This window comes from Prinia subflava, chromosome 7 (genome assembly GCF_021018805.1).
Source record: "Prinia subflava isolate CZ2003 ecotype Zambia chromosome 7, Cam_Psub_1.2, whole genome shotgun sequence".
NCBI classification, from domain to species: Eukaryota; Metazoa; Chordata; class Aves; order Passeriformes; family Cisticolidae; genus Prinia; species Prinia subflava.
In genome coordinates, this window is record NC_086253.1 from 23,278,545 (window position 1) to 23,293,350 (window position 14,806).

General features: G+C 39.7%; 1 protein-coding gene across 14 annotated transcripts in view; it reads right to left on the reverse strand.

Moving 5' to 3' along the window:
• The window catches only part of APBB2 (amyloid beta precursor protein binding family B member 2), a 176,944-nt gene that overhangs the window by 106,636 nt on the left and 55,502 nt on the right, over positions 1 to 14,806 (reverse strand). For 10 of the 14 annotated variants that reach the window (XM_063401826.1, XM_063401832.1, XM_063401827.1 and 7 more), the window contains one exon: positions 2,708 to 2,800. The exons of the other annotated variants lie outside the window; for them this stretch is intronic. The gene's annotated coding sequence lies outside the window, so the exon portion shown is untranslated. The remainder of the gene's footprint in view (positions 1 to 2,707; positions 2,801 to 14,806) is intronic. 14 annotated transcript variants of the gene reach the window in all.

Below are 14,806 nucleotides of genomic sequence, written 5' to 3' on the forward strand. Positions count from 1 at the left end.
AGATACTGTGCCACCCACCTGCTTAGTTGAGGTTCCCATACACCATGTGGGGATGGATGCTATTACCTCCCACTCTGTTCTGCTCTGGAGGATATCATCACTGTTAATCACTTGAACAAACTTCCTACTGTTTAAGGCTTTATGATGCAGACTCTAACTCATCAAAAGCATGTTTTTCTGAAATTTATCCTTTCAGTACTTCTGCAGCCAGATCACACAGATCAAGCTGAATTTAAAACATTCATGGTCCCCTTACCATAGCCCCCTGCACAGATGACACATACTTTCTCAGTAAAGCACACATGCTTTTTACATTTATTCTGTATTATCTTAATGCAGATTTTGTTCACCAAACAGCAACAGAAAACATCAGGACATTCTCTGCATAACTCCATAAGCCCATATATATTTTAACACAAAGGAAAGCACTGTCTATAGCATTTACAAGTTCCAAAAAAATACAGCCAACCTCATTCACTCAGTGCAGCTATCTGAACTGGTATCAGCCAATGATCTCAATTTCACTTGGTCATTGGTAAGGACTTGTTAAGCTAGAAGTAATGTTGCACATTAAAAAGGAAGAACTGCGGTGCTCTGAGCCTCTGGGGCTGCAGCAGGTTGGGCTGTGTGCCAGAAGGAAACCTGGCAAGCTAAGGAGCTGTGGGACTGCACAGGCATTACAGATCAAAGCAGTCGTCACTGGGAAACACAGATCTCCCTGTAAAGCCTGAACCAAGAGGGCAACACTTCAGACATATATTCTGAACCTCATTTACACCAAGATCCATGAAAACTATTTTTCAAAGCTGACTGTCTGGTAAAAACAGTATTTCTAAATGAGAAGGTATTATTCCTTCTGAAGTTAGAGATGCCACTGTGCTTCTGCTTCCTGTGGGAAGCTTTCCAAGCACAGCTAGGTTTTCTGTTGCAGCATTTCACCACTACTCTCCACTTTCATCTTCCTTGTATCTTGTAAGAATTAACACAGCGCTGCTGCCACCTGTCCAAGAACAGATGCAAAAATTGGAAGCTGAGTAAAAGCAGAACCAGATTCTCCAGAAAAATGTTGTAAATTCTGCATTTGCCAGCTCTCAATTAACTAGTGTGAAGAGCTACAACTTCTCTCTCCAAACTGATGTATCTGCCAAACCCTAAAAGTTAGTCAACTGTCCAGACAGAAATACAAAACCCAAACCTACCACCTTCTAGATCTTGCTGGCATCCTTCATTAAATACTGAAAAGTAAGAGAATGACTTTGTATTATTACTCAAGACAAAATTTCCCAGTTTATCCATTTTGTCCATTCACATCTTAATGATCTAAACTCAACTCCCTGTGTTCTACCCTTTCAAGAAAGCAGCAAGCACAGCAGAACCAATCTACTGTTTGAAGACTGAGATTTCAAGCCAAAGCTGTTTCTAACTGCCATGGATACTAGAAAGCCCTCAAAAGACAAGAGAGAGACAAACCCTATTAAGCAGGAATTGTAGCTTTACTTAAGTGAAAAAGTATGTATACCATGTGTAGCATACTGAGATATGGACAGCCTTTTTGGATGTTAAATGACAAGAGACATGACCCACCCTGCATCTGAATCCAGTTTTATACTAATGTCAGTACCCAAATCTCTTGCATAAAGAAGACTAGTAGTGAGACAGACTCTTGTTAGGGCTTTTGATACTTTCTGCAAAGCTAATGATGACAGTCGTTTAGAATATTCCTGTGTGCCTTCTTCCTCCACAATCCATATTGTATTGACAACTGCCAAAAAACAGCACAGACTTTTCCTCAGCTGAGATGCAACGTGCCTTGTTTACCAGGGGACAATGCAGTGAAAAGGATTCTCAGTATCCAAAAAGAAAAATGCATTAACTGCTTCACATGTCAACATATGGTTCATTATCTGCAGTTATCACATAAAAGTTCTGCCCTTCCTGATGGGAGAACTTATTCTTAAGGAAAAATAATTAATAATTAAACATTTAAACAGAATAATTCCATATTTTTGCTCATGCTTCCTAGTACTAACTCAGCCCTGAATAATCACATTTAATATTGTAAAATTCCATTAAAAAAGCAATTTATTTAATAATTTCTAAAAAACTGGTAATTTCTAACTCATGGTGTCTTTTTCCATTTTTTGACAAATAAGACGAATATGGGGACAATGAAATACCACCTCAAGACAATCAACCAGCTATGATTCAATTGGGGTTTTTTTAGGTCTCTCTTCTCCACAACAGAAGGCAAGAACCATGTCCTTTGTTTGCAAGGGCAACTGCTATCAATACAGCAAGAAATTTATTTATTTTTGAAAATATCATATCCTAAGGTAGTTCAAAAGGATGAATCATGTTCTACGCTACCCAGTACTACATCTTCTGTTACCAGTAGCAAAAGCAACACCACACAGGAACAGCACTACTGTGAAACACCCCTGCTGAATACAGCTTTCTCCCCACATGAGGTGGCAGAGCAAGTTCCAGTACAGCTAAACTGAAAAATGGACAAACCAAGAACTCTTGCTGGAGTACTAGAAGAACTGGACCACCCCTGTTCATCAATATCATGATAAACAAGGCAAATACTGCAAAGAAATACAAGTACCTCCAGTCTCTGTGCTAGTGCTTATGATGTGGGACGTGAAAGGTTCAGAAGAAGTGCCCCCACCCTAGAGGATCCCCAGATACGGAGCAGATTACTTACTCTTCCCAGCTTGGTGGTGGAAAGAGCACAGTACAAGAGCACCGCGTTCTGGAGCACCAGCACCCCCTCAGGCCGCTGCAGAAATCAGGAAAGCTGCAAAAAAACCCAAATCATGTATTTTAATCTATGGAGAGTCAAGAGGGATTAATGAGAACTACTGAACTCGCAAAGGTGCAGGATACCAGAAGAAAGCTGCACAGCTGCCCTCTTGTCAGTGGGAGCCACAAGGCAGCAGGAGCCTGGGAATCAGGAGCACTGACAAATGGCTGTGTAACCCAAGCAGCCACCCTCAGTTTAAATCCTTAAAACTATCTGCACTCAACAATGTGCACGCAGAACTGACAGAAGGACAGAGGATCCATGTATCACAGTGCAGGGAGCTGCCCAAAGCAAGCAGGTGTCACGATCTGCTGGTACGTAAGAGACACATTGCAAACTAGGCTTTAAATTCTCTCTCTCTCCACACTGCAACACAGAGCTGCAGTTTCCCCCATGCACAAACACTGGATATCATGAAGAAAATTAATCCAGATGACAGACACGAGCCCAAGTTATGAAAAAGCAGCAAGAAGTGCACAGTAAACAGTAAGTTCATTAAAAAACCATGTTTCAATTACGCTTGTGTTGTAGACATCAAGTATATAATTTATTTTTGCAGTGTCTGTACACTGCATCACAGTGATTTCACCTCTGGCAAGTGGTTACGTTAATGCTGTTGCATTTGGTACTGAAAAACATATATGTATTTTTCAGTACCAAATGCCATAAATATACCAAATATATATATACAAATATACCAAAATATATATAAAACTTTACACAGTTAGGTTATCCTCCCATCAAAAGATGCTCTAGCAGCAGCAACATATCTGTCAGTCCAACTATGTTCTAGGATTCAATAGGTGGTATTCAACTTCTGTTTGTTCCCCCACGTGGAGAAAATAAATATGCAAGACCAAAGATACAAACCTCATCTGCTGGAGAGGTTATATAATACTTTTTTCTTTATTAAAGCAAAAGCCAGGATAAATCAAGCCAAATTATATTCTATTCTAAAGTGAGGTTTATATTTTTCTTTGTTCTAACAGAAACCCAAGAACTATAAATCCTAGAAAGTACTGAGACAAAACAGATCATTTAAGAGAGCTGACTACATTCTTGCTAAAAATATATATTTGCCCTTTGAAACTTGGAAATAGAACTTTTTAAAGCTAGATAAAAAGTAATTTTAAAATATAAATATTTTTTAAAATAATCAAGAAAAACTTACTTTATCTTCAATAATGAAGTTGCACCTTAAAAAAAAGTTCTTCAGGAAGAAAACATACCAATGCCCATTAAACTAATATTCTAATTCAATTTAGCACATTTGTGAACTTCTGTATCAGATGATCAGATTTCAGTAGTCAAGGGAGAGGAAAAAAAAAAGAGGGAGAGAAAGAAAACACATGTGTTGTTAACACCTTCCTACCAGAAAAGCCAAGAAACCAGCAAGTCCCTGCTGAGATACATGGATTTATATAAACAAAACTTTCTGGATCAAGTGCTGAGACCCCAAACTTCTTCAGAGGCTGAGCATACATGCCAGCTCTTCCAAACAATTTTAAAGGATTTCTGCCCAACATAATCAAAAAGATGCATATCTGCCGTGGCACTGCCATTTTTATAATTAACATTTTCATCCTATATATCAAACTGGTTCTAAACCAAGCCTAGAGTAACTGCAACTGAAACAGTAGTCAGTTCACTAAGCTCAAAGATAATAAAATAATCTCAAACTCAAAATCTTTTTACTCCTGAAAGGAGACAGTTTTTTGACACAAACTAAGATAAGGTCAGGTGCCAGTTCTGAGATCAGACGAAAGCCTGAAATACAAAATATGGGTCTCAAAGGTAGCAATGACCAACCTCTTCTTCAAAACAGCAGATAGAAAATTGCAAAACAAAGTTTCATCAACAGACATCTGACTCTGAACAAACCGGATCTTAACACTGATGGCATAAATTCCTGAAACTGTGCTGCCACACACCCAACATTCTCTATTTCCCAGTTGAGAATCCAGAACCCTGAGTGTTTTTCCCTTCCTCTGAATCCTGCTGAAAATGTCCACTTCTCCACCCACATTTTTACCACATTGCCTGCCTTGAAAATTGGCAGACTTGAAAATGAAGACAGGAATCTTTTTTCATCCTGTTTATAAATCTTCATATTTCAAGAAAGGTTCGGATGGCCAACAGTGGAGCCAGCTCAGCCTCCCAGACCTATGCAAGCAGGAATAACTCATTTAGGACTTCATTAAAAGCACAAAATTGAAAGGCAGATAACATGCAGGCACTGATACCCTTAATAGAGAAGTAATTAGCAAATGTTTAAGGCCCACAGATGATAAAATAGTAGCATACCATTACCATTAATGAAATAAACAACTGGCTGGTTGAGGTAATAATAGGTGCAAGTTAAAAAAATTAAATTGTCCTTATTTTCTTGTTTTGCAAAAATGGGGTGATAGCTACATATACCTGAAGTGGGTACTTGGATTTACATAGGACACAGACCTGCAATCCTGTCTTCACCTAGCCTAAGAAAGAGGTGATGTCACAGAAGCCAGAGTGAAACCTGATCTTGAGCACATTATAGAATTTCAGCTAGAAACAATAAAACCAAACAGAAAACCAGTCAGCATGGAAAAAATTTGGGAGTTATTGCTTTTCTTGAGAAGCTAGAGCAAAACCTACTTTTGTACATGTCTCAAAACAGAGACAGACATCTATCTGATAGACTCCCCAAAGATTTGTCACATTTAAACTCAGGCCAAATCTACTTTCTTGAGGTTTAGCAGGGATTTAGCAACCTAGGAATCACTGAAGTTTTTTCCTTTTTCTCCACTGCACTCTGTGCTTGTGCCTGGTGGCCTCCTGCTAACAGCTAAGAAGGTTCACTGGTTTTACAGCCCTCCTTTCCAATTGCTTGTTATTGGTGAGGAACTTGAAAGTTCAGTTTAATACTAAAGAGGCAGGTTTCTGATCACCAAATTTCAGCTGTAATCATTCAGTACCAAAATCAGGTCTATACTTCAGTAACTCTCTCCTGAAGCACACACACTAGATAAATGGTGGGTCACTCAGCAATAGCATAGTATTTTTCTTTTTGTCCTTAAATAATAAAATAACCTCTACCAGCAAGATTTTCAGATGTTTATGTTGAAGTTGAATGAGGAACTCTGATTTAAATCCACTTACATCTAAAAACTGACACAAAAAATCAAAAATATTCATCAACTCTTCCCCCTTGCCCAATGGCCAACTCCTTCTCAGATGAGCAGCAGAAAAGAGGAGCCAGACTGGACCTGGGGGTGGCCTATCTGTCCAGGGAGAGCAGCAGATAGTCTTCCACTTCTTCACATTGAAAGCTCATTCTATATGAAAATAAATCCATCTATTTGCATCAGGGAATACAAATTCTAAGAGTTCTATCACTCTGGAGGACTCCTCCTGTATCCATTACAGTAATGGCTATATGTTGCTATGGGACTGCAAACCTGGGGTGGGGTGAAAGGGTGTAAAAGCAGTAACATCAAAGTCAGTAGGAATCCACTTGCTCTGGGAAAAATAACTACAGACTTCACAATTCCCGCACTTTTAGACTGGAAGCACAGTTACGAACTCATGTGTGAGACTGAGGATATTACATATGTGCAGTATTCATCATACTGAGCTGAGTGAACTGGTATCAGAACAAAACTGGTGACAATTTTCACAGCAGGTTCCTCTGGGCACACACAGACATGCAGACATGCCACATTCACATTATCAGCCTGGGAGCTCTGCATTAAACTGTCTTTTAAACAGGAATTCCAGGATCCTACATACCCCTCCATTAAAATTCACCTCTTCTTCCAATTTCTTTATAGAAGAAAGAAGTCATCCAATGTAACATCAATAATTAATAAGTACAGCATGGCCATCTATTTTAGGGATATATTTTTCTCTTTCCTTCTAGAAAGTACATTAACAGTGTCAAGCTTCAGTCCATCAGACAGCCTCATACAACTACCCCAAGAACCTGGGCTGCTGGGGTTTGTTTCCAAAAGGAGAGAAGATGAGCTTCATTTTTTAAAAGGCTTCTAGGGGTCTTAGTCTGGAAATAGTGTAAAAATAAACAAACAAATCTCAACAAAACAGCCTGACAACCCTGGGGGACTCACATAACATAATGATGGCTAAAAAACTCATTGAAGATGGGCTGGAGGACAAGGCTGCTGTCACAACCCAAGAATTCCCTGACACACTTAGCATCTACCTTTCTCTGCATCCTACCTTCTTCTGCAGTAGTTTTTGCTGAATCCATAGAAAGAAGCATCAAACACATTAATTCACTTACTGCCCTAGAAGGCCAAAAGGAAAACTGCATCACTTAGATGGTTTTACCTTCCCAGACTTTTGAAGGTCAGGAAGAAGCGTTCCTTTCACAATAAGTGGATAAAACACTGAAATGCACATGGCACTGTTTTATTTATGAACCCTGACAAGTCCAAAAAAACTGAAGAGATTTGGTGTTCCACTATTGGCAGGAGGGGTCCCTCTCTTCCTCTTCCAGGTTAAAAAGCATATTCTGGATACCCTCCTGGAAAGGGCAGGTGGAGGCCTCCGGTCCTCCTGGGTCATGGCTACTTGTCTTTTGCTCCCTGCTCCCTACAAAGACTGACCAGGAGTCACTGTGAGGAAGGAAACTCTCAATATTTATGAAGGATACTAAGGTCTCCTTTCATTTTAGTAATTCTTTTATTTAAAAATATCCAAAGCAGATATTGAAATGTGGTTGTTGTTCTTCCTTTTAAAGTATTGATCAGAAGGCAACACATGTGGGGGGAATTAAAACATTTATGCCACTCTGGTCCAAAACTACATTTTTATTTCGGCAAATCCTCATCACCATTGCCCTCAAAACACTTATGCAGACCTTCACATTGCCAGTGCTTCCAAACACCAGGCTATTACTTCAGTCCTCTGGCTGCATGACTTACTGCTTTTCTCAAGGCTTACTCTTCGCTGAACTGCGCTGCACAGAAACCAGACCAGAAGAAAGCAAAGCACTGGGTGACACTGAAGCAGAATTAATCTTCAGCCTTGGAGTGATTGACATCTCCCAGTGCACAGCACTGGCTTCAGCTCACATGGTCCTGTCATATTGTGCACTCCAAAAAGCTCACTCTGAATCGTGTTCTGCCGCTACAGTTACACATAAACCTCACCATTAAAAACTCTCATGGAAATACCCTGCACTTACAGCGTGAGAGAATTGGAATTTTCACCAGTGAGTAATTCAGCTTCCTAAGGGTGACCCAGACAGCCAGGGCAAGGAGCTGTTCCAGAGAGACGTGCTGCTCTGGTGTGAGGTCTCAGCACACGTACATCCAATGTGCAAAAGCCACTGGAGCAGGGACAGCTTAGAAACATCCCAGAACCCAGCTCCTGCATCTCAGGGCCCTGCCTGAACCAGGTTTGCAGTGTGCTGAGCATCGTCCCAGCAGCACAACAAAGCCTTGTAATCCCCATTCTGTCCCTAAGTCCTCTCCTCTCCTTCTTTCAGTATCACTGCAGTCATGACTCACAACAAGAACCAGACAATTCCTGCTAGTACAAAATGTCTGAGCAAACATCAGGGCTGAGGCTGACAGCCCCTGGGATATTCTGCCAAAAGCACAGCACAATCAACACGGGTACGTTATCACTCAACAGTAACTCTTCAGTCAAGTACCTCTGCAGCATGTTTTTCCCCCAGTGGATGGCAATCAAGCCATATTTTCTGTTTCCTCATCTGTCCTGACCCAAATTTGAGAGCTTGCAAAAGCCCAACACACAGTTTGATGATAGCACTTCAGCAGCAAAACAAGTATGCTTTGAAAACACTTAAGCAGCTGAGTTTAAAAGAATTTTAAAAACCTTAAAAGTGAAAACAAAAACTTGAATCAATATTTGAAAACAAAGCAGTCTGGAATTTTTCTCAAAAAATCTTATTCTTAGCACAAGGGGGTGCAGCACGGCTAGCTGAACAATTTTGCAATATATTTTAGGAATAACTTTCACACAGGCAACATATTTTAAAGAAGGAACTGAAAGCTAATATGTGACAGAGACCAACCATGATGGTTACAAGCAACTAAAGATGCTCTTTCATAAGCTGTTTAGGGAGAGAAACATCTCCAAATGATGAGACTTCTTAGCAGACACAAGGTACTTGAGACCAGGTTTTATCTGTCACTTACAGACCTGTGGGTGATGAGTATTCAGGTCACACACACACCTCTTCTGCAGCAACCCACAGCACAACTATTCATGTGATAAACACCCACGTCACAGGAGAAGCCAGAGGCAATGAATAATGCAGGAGATCCAGTCACTCCACCACACAGCATACCCATGGGATATGGAGGCAGCATTTTAGCTTAAGTCATCCTTCCCCCTCCAGGGCTCAAGCATGCTCTTTAGTAATTCTCTCTCCACCTTAGGTTCTGCATATACATTAACAAGTCAAACCCAGCAAACCAGGACAAGTAGTTACAGAAGAAATAGGGACACAGAAATGCAATACACCTTCTCACAAGATCACGTTAAAATATTATATTATCTGCTCAGCTCAAGAGCTCCACAAACCAAAAACAGTTTCCCAAAAAGGCAGTCCTTTGTTGACACTTCCCAAGAGATGTACTTTCTCACCACTAAGACAATTTCTCAAAGCATTAGCTAAACTAGGATAAATTAAAATGGAGCCACACTCAGCCTTCGCTTATAACTCTGCCTGAATGAAGATAGGCTATTAAATGCGCATGCAAAGCTGAAAGAAAATCTGAGTTTGCAAGTCACCTCCTTTTAAAAAAGGCATTATCACTTATGCTTTAGGCACAAATTCTCCCAGTAACTCACTTAAGTTATGTTCCTATTCTGTATACTATTATCACTGGATAATTCTCCACAACCCTTCTTGATATTCTTCAGTACTTTGCACAGCTTATGCTGCACACAAGAAAGTGCTCCCTCTTAAAGCATCCCTGAGACCCACCTCACCAAGGCAAGGCACAGAGATAATGGGTATCATGACACAAGGCACTTGGCAATGCCAGCTTGGCTTCCCTGGCACACTCTGCCTTCCAGCATCCTGCTCAGTCAGCCACTCTGCCAGCATGCCTGGCCTTCACACAGCTTTTGCTTTATCCTGGGCATCCACTCACACTGCAGATTTAATGTGCCATTGGAAGGGCACATCTCTGTCTCACATCTTTGTTGTTGCACACTATTTCTTCTACATTATTTTCATATATCAACGAAAATCTGTATAGGAAAGCTGACCTAGCAAGAGACCACACTGCATTCATTAATGCCCAGGCAGACTCTCAGACTGCATGCCTAAAATGACTGCACTAAAAACAAACAAAAAAAAGACAGAATAAAGGCTCACGTATCTCTCCAGTTTCAGTCATAATCAATTTTAATGATGCTGTTACAAGACCTCCTAATTTTGGCTTCCAAGCTAGCTAAAGGACCATAAAGAATGTCTAACTTCAACAACATGTACTAACAGAAATCATACTGATTCTGCACACCAGGGCAACATATTCCAAACCTTTTTGCCTATGTGTGCTCAGTTGTAAAAAGGGATCATCCCATCTACCTTACAAGCCCTCCCTGTCACTCTGGTTTGCCATGGGACAAAATTTAAAAATAAAAATCACAGCACTTTTTTGCCCCACACTAGAAGACCTTATGTAAGCCTATGAAAGGTTTAGAATAGACCATTGCATTTATGCTTAACAGAATTAAGGCAGAACCACCATTTGAAGTAGCTATCAAATCTGTTCTACCTCCTCAAATATAACAACTGTTGGGGTTTGCAGGCCTTTGGGTTGGCTTTTTGTTTGGTTTGTTCGTTTTTTTAACGAAACAGGGTCAGATAATACTTGGAATTATTTCTTGCTCAGAAGAACTGGTGGTTAACAGAAAAAATCTTTTAGCTTTTAGGTTAGCTTTTTCCTTTATTAATCATCATTGCTGGTGAGCTGACTCACTATCTAGGGTTGATCTCTTAAGGAAGTAAAAATATTTTACCAGGTTTTTTTTTACTTAACACTACACCTCTAGTGCTATGTAGTATTTTCGCAATTCACTAGCTCTGATAGGGAGCTCTATTAATGGTGCAACCACCTGATGAAAAGAATGAGATTAATTTTCCAATCAAAAAACATGCTCACATTTTTCCTACTACCTTAAAATCTGCTATGAGGCTAAAATCTCTTATCTAATATATTTACTATTAACCAGCTTGAGTCCTCTGACAGAAGAGATGCTGCAGTTTCTCCTAATAATGATGAACTATTCTAGACAACAAGAAAATATACTTTTTCCAGGGAAGATAAATTGAGAAGACAGAAGATACAAACTCATCAGCTACAGAAAGGTCCAGAGAACCACTACCTAAAGGAAAAGCTCAAAGAATGGCTGTCACATGACAAGAAATTTGGTATTTACACGCCAGAGAAGCAGGTCCTGTATCATACATTTGCTTCCTGCATGGACCGTTGAGTTCCCATTCTTCTTAGTACGACTCAAACTGCAGAGCAGCGTTAACTACACCTTTACCCAAAGTTATACAAAGTTTTTCCTTTACCATCCTTTGGCTTCAAGAGTTTAGTCCTCTAAGCTTAGCCATATTATACCATGCAACATGCAAGCATACTCTTAATTAATTTGAAAAATCTATTACAACAATTGCAGAGAAATCATCAGATCCAAACAACCACATGGCCTAAGTCTGCAATCAGCAATTCTACTTTAAAAAAAAACAACAAAAAGCCATTTCTCAGTAACAACTTCTGCTCATGTATGATGGCACCTCCAAGAACTACAATGCATGCTCACAAAGTCTGATGTGGCATTTACTCATAAAATAAAAAAATAAGAATCCAATATTGTTTAGGTAGCTTTTCAAAAAGACAACCACTTTAAAAGGGGTTTATTTAACAGAAGAGCAACAGTAATACTGCATAGCATACTACACTACTGAAATAATTTAACAATTATTATCTATATTGCTTTGCCCAAAATGTGTTAATTTATGTCCTTTCCAAAGTCTCCATTCCTAAGATTTCAAGATCTAGATTTTTATTGACAGGTGTTGTGTTTGTGTTTATTTTTTTAAATAGGCTCATTTACAAAACGCATGAGAAGCATCTATGTCTGTATTAAATCAAAACGGTTTTAAATTAATTTCCTCTTGAATTGAAAGGAAATTTTCCTACAGAACATCACATACTTAATTAAGCAGCCAAATGGTTATATTTATGCATCATGTCAATACTAAAAAGTTGAACCACAGAAATTAAGATTTCACTGCAACATTGCAGAGTCTTCAGTAAGATAGCCTGTACACTGCTAAACCACTTTCATTGAAAGACAGGAATGCCATCTCAGAGAAGACCTGATTTAAGCAGCTGTTACCAGATGGCCCAAAAGGAAGCAATAAAATTCCCTAATAATTCTTAACTAATAATATTGCCTTGCTCTAGCTCACTTAGATCCCTATCATTTCTGGCTATGCATTAAAACCTCCTATCATCCCTTTGTTTTATTTCAGGTCTCAATTCCAGAGAATTACGTTAAATTTTTTCCAATTTATGCAGAACCATCTATGTCAGCAAGAAACCAAGGGGCATCATACATAACCAGAGTGAGAGGAATCTCATCTCTTTAAACTGTGTGCCTAAATTGATTTTAAGACAGAATAAGAAGCAGGTTATTTTCCTCAAAGGCTGCCCTGTATGTGCACTGCAGTGCTTTGTCCTAGCATCCTGGATTTCAAGAATGCCAGCTATGTTTAGCATTTTGCTTGGAGGTACTGCAGGAATGAAGAGTCAGCAGTAGCCATAGGTGGTCAAATTTACTCAAAACAGTTAAGTTAATCAGTACAGCAAAAAAATGTAACCTCTTGAAGAGAGACAGCAGGACTGGATAGCTTCCAAAATGAGTACTGATGAAGACTAGAAGCTGGCTTGGACAGGAGAGTTCTGGGGCTATGTAACGATCTTCTCTGGCTTAACTGTGACAAGAGATGTAATGTATTATGAAATCAAAAAGAAGGTGCTCCACAACAAGAAGTAAAGCATATGGTACAACAAATTGAACTCAAATGCTGATAAAGGTCTTGAGGAGGCCTCCAGTAAATCAAAGGAAATTTAGCAACTGAACCTAGATTGTGATCTGTTGCCAGAAATGAAAAAGAAAATTCAAAACTCTTTGTAGCTTAAAAGTAATTTTCCTCACAGGTCACCTCCAAGTGGAACTTGTTAGTGTTCAAGAGTAGAATTACAGCTCTAGGAAACAAAATCACTGACCAGTCACACACCACGGCTGAACACATTTGAAATGGGACCACCTGAAAGTCAAAAACATTAAAATTTTCCATCGGACCCTTCAAAACCTAAATGGTGCTAGAAGTGGCTAGAAAGCAGTATGTGAATCTCTGTTGAAGTCACAAATGCCCAGAACAAATAACTCCCATTGTTTCCAGCTTACCCACCTGGGAGGCTGGTTATTCTCAGAGCTACTGAGAGAGAACTAGCAGCTTCAAGACTTCTGTCAGAGTGTGTATGTATGTACATATGTATAAGTATGCATGTGAATGGACACAGGCACACACTTCACATGCCTGCAAGACCAGCGAATTCAATTTAAAATTAACTTACCCCCATAGTTAAAAGCAGCAGTGAAATTTAGTATTTTAATTAAGCTCCGTATAAATCTGAAATATGCAAAAACAAGAGCTGGAACACTCTAATTTCATGCAGGCAGAATTTAAATAAGAACATAGTCCTGGACTAAACAAGCTAAAGTCCATGTACAAACAGGCAGTGCTCACAAGGAATCATTTCATGTACACTCAGCTGCAGAAAGAAGAAGTCAGAGTTGCTGTCCCACAGCCAGCAGAGTGAGGGTAACTGTACAGTTTTACATCTACACTGATTTAAGCCAACTGTCCTTTCCAGCAGCACTTGGCCTTTAGACTGGTTCCACCTCCTCATCAGAGACACAGTCATAAAGATGCATCTTCTTTGAGGGATTAGTTTCCAGCTGGGTCCTCAAATTAATCAGATTGGACAAGGGGCCAGAAGAATGTCAGAGATGAGGAGATGGCATGTTGTAATAGCTTGAAGAAGATGGATTGACACCCTTTAACAGTTGCTGTTAACAGCTTTTAAGACATTAATTTTGGAGCAGTCCAATGTGATGTGAAACCATGCCCATAATCTTTCACCACGCCTTTACATTTTGTTGAAAGATGTCACATCTGGCACATGTGACAGGCCAGGAGCACTGCCAGCACTAATGGTTTGGATGACACATGTAACCAGTGTGCTCAACTCTTCCCTGCCCACTCTGTTTTTTTCAGTATTGTTTAAAAATAGAGAAGTGAAAAAAAAATTTAATTGGGGTAACATCAGAAGCTTACAGAAATCCACAAATCCTGGTTTAATTTTGGCATAGTCAAATAGATCATCCTCATTCTCTGAAGGAGGATGAAGATCTGTCACAGGGACAGACCTGCTCCTTGCAACCTGGAAAAGAAAGGGAAGGGTGATCCCAACATCAGTCATACAAAAGCTCCCTCCAAGGACCTGGAAGTTTTTGACATTTGCTGCCCATAGTAGCAAGCATTTTAAAAGAAACACCTTATGTCAGAAACATCAGCCAGGCTGGGCTAGGCAAAAGTCCTGGAGCTTCAGCAGATGCAGGAGACAGAGTACAACAAGCAGCCACCACGTTTCACGTGGAGAAACATCACACAAGTCCCCATACACTGGATATCTGGTCAGAGAAGCATTTACCTGACAGAGATGACTGTGCTCCTGCAAACTGAACAGTTTATGCAACAGTTGCAATAGTATTAGAGTAGGAACAAGATAAAGCCTGAGAAAGCACCAATATTATAGTTCAAAGGCAGCTGAAGTTAAAAAAATGTAACAGAAACCAGGTATGTGTTCTGCCACAAAGGTACTTTCAGTCACAATAATGTAGGCATAACCTTAAATCAATGAAGCATGCTTTGGT